The sequence below is a fragment of the Nuphar pumila genome, chromosome 5, assembly GCF_984573655.1.
Source record: "Nuphar pumila chromosome 5, dmNupPumi1.hap1.1, whole genome shotgun sequence".
Taxonomy (NCBI): Eukaryota; Viridiplantae; Streptophyta; class Magnoliopsida; order Nymphaeales; family Nymphaeaceae; genus Nuphar; species Nuphar pumila.
Genome location: NC_143253.1, coordinates 40,980,816 through 40,983,294, shown reverse-complemented (window position 1 = coordinate 40,983,294; position 2,479 = coordinate 40,980,816). Strand labels below are relative to the sequence as shown.

At 42.4% G+C, this 2,479-nt stretch overlaps 1 long non-coding RNA gene across 1 annotated transcript; it reads left to right on the top strand.

The window, feature by feature from the left end:
- The first annotated feature begins 388 nt into the window (after positions 1-388).
- Positions 389-991, top strand: LOC149837435 (uncharacterized). Its single transcript, XR_016432110.1, has 3 exons — positions 389-409; positions 516-600; positions 707-991. It is a non-coding gene; the product is annotated as an uncharacterized LOC149837435 (long non-coding RNA).
- Positions 992-2,479: the final 1,488 nt, after the last annotated feature.

The following is a 2,479-nucleotide window of genomic DNA, read 5'->3' as shown; positions in this document are numbered from 1 at the left end:
CTAAAAAGGAGAAAAAGCTTAAAACGATTCATCAGAAAGAAGAGAGAGGAGCAAAAATAAGGGGTGGGGGGAAGATCGACTCTCCTTACCCTCTTGGGATAGAATACCGAATTTTCATTGCCGTAGACGTCTTTTCTAGATAGAGAAAGAAGAGGATCCCGTTCGTTTATCTGAAAACATTCTCTCTCTCTCTCTCTCTCTCTCTCTCTCTCTCTCTCTCTCTCTATATATATATATATATATATATATATATATATATATATATATATATATATATATATATATATATATATAAGTCCTGTCTGGACTCTCTCGCCTATAGCTTCTCGCCCTCTGCAAGAGAGAAAAGGCGAGGAGATACCATCAATCATGGCCGACCCCAGATACGCCTATCCCTATCCCGCACAAGGTTCGGTTTCCTCTCCTTTGCCTGCTTTTTTATCCTTGTTTGCTTTCTTTCGTTCATTAATTATCTGACGATCCATGGGGTGGGGGGGGGGGGGCTTTGTTTCTAGGTTATTACCAAGGGCCGCCTGTTATGGCACCTCCCCAGTACGCAGCTCCTCCACCGAGGAGCGATCGAGGCTTTATTGAAGGATGGTACATGACCCCTTTGCCCCTCCCTTGCTCATCACCATTCTCCACTGTTTTCTGTTTGTTTTTCTATTCCTTCTGAGATAATCGATTTTGACTGTTTGCCTAGCAGCCTCGCGGCTCTGTGTTGCTGTTGCTTGCTCGACGAGTGCTGCTGCGATCCTACAATCATATTCGTGAGCTGATTATATGCCTACTTGACATGGCGACGATCATGGTTTCAGCATCCTTGTCTTTTTTTGCTACATGTCTAATTTCTATACAACTTGTGTGTGTTTTCGAATGAATTCGTGTGATAGGCTTTACAGTTGGGAGGGTGTTGTGTGTTATCCCTCGAAGACAAATTCGCTTGTTCCAGTGCGTACCGAGGAATATCTTGGGACCCGTGATAATTCATATGTCAATGTTACCCCGATGACTTGATAATAAAATAACATATAAAAAATGTAGATATAAGTTTAACGAAAATGTCCTCTCGTAGCTATTTACGAAAATACATATTGAGACTCAACCAAACGAACCTGAAGCGCTCTCTCTTTCTTCTCCGTTTGAACTTTCCGTCATCATCTTCTTCTTCTTCTTCTTTCTCAGTGAAACACTATAAAACCCTCTCTCTCTAGAAAAGAAATTAAGAGAGACAAAGAGCCGACGATCCAATGACGATCGTCGTCCTCTTCCTGCTAGCAGTAGCCAGAATGATGCCCTCGTCCAGCGGGCAACCGACTGTGGCAGCCCCTCTGCTGTCTTCGAGGGACACCTATAATGGAATCTTCCTCCAGTACGACTTTCAGGTGAGCGAACTGACGCGTCTACCCCTACGTCGACAATACTTTCGATCAGGGTTATGCCTTTCAGGCCACCCTGATGCTGCTCAACACGAGCGTTCGCACCCTCAAGTCCTGGTGAGCATTCGTCGAGTTCTGACACCGCGAGGTCCTCATCTCGACGTCCGACGTTGTGCTCTTTGACAGGATCCACCTCCCCGCCAATTTCGAGAATGACGCGTTCCTCTCCGGCTTCCCTGTCACGGACCGCTAAATCGAGTAGCGATTTATGAAAATCGCGTAGCAAAAAAAATGGTGAATTGCTACACGATTTTAATAAATCGCTATATCGAATAGCGATTTACGATAATTGTGTAGCAAAAAAAATGGCAAATCGCTAAATCTAGTAGCGATTTACGAAAATCGCGTAGCAAAAAAAAAAGGAAAATTGCTAAATCGAGTAGTGATTTACGAAAATCGTGTAGCAAAAAAAAACCACAAATCGCTACACAATGTTCGTAAATCGAGTAGCGATTTTCGTAAATCACCAAATGAAAAAAAGGCAAATCGCATAGCGAAAAAAAAATTGTCCTTTTCTAAAATCGTCATTTAATGACACCAATAGCGGGAAAGGGTGTTACGAAAACCGCAATCAATAAATAATCGAAGGAAACAATAAACAAGAATGATCAAACAAAACACACCTATGACACATAGATTTACATGGAAAAACCTTCCCTCAAATTCGAGAGAGAGTAAAAAATCATGATCGCCCAGAGGAAAAACTTTATTGCTCTTTTTCGAGAGTTACCAGAGGGAAAGAAAAGAAAGAATTTATACAAGGCAAGGGTGACACAACCCTAAACCTAAACAAATTGGGTCTGATCCATAAGAAATCGGGTCTCAAACATAAGCCCAAGAAAAAATTTCTTCTGTAAGGGCAAAAACTCTGAATGAGGCTCCGCAACTCATCAAAGGGTACTTAAGTCTTTGCAACCGCTCCTTTTCTAGAATCATCATTTTATGGCACCAATGGCAGAAAGGGTACTTAAGTCTTTGCAACTGCATCGGACTCCGACGCTAACTGATGCTGACAAACATGGGGATACGAGTTACACGTG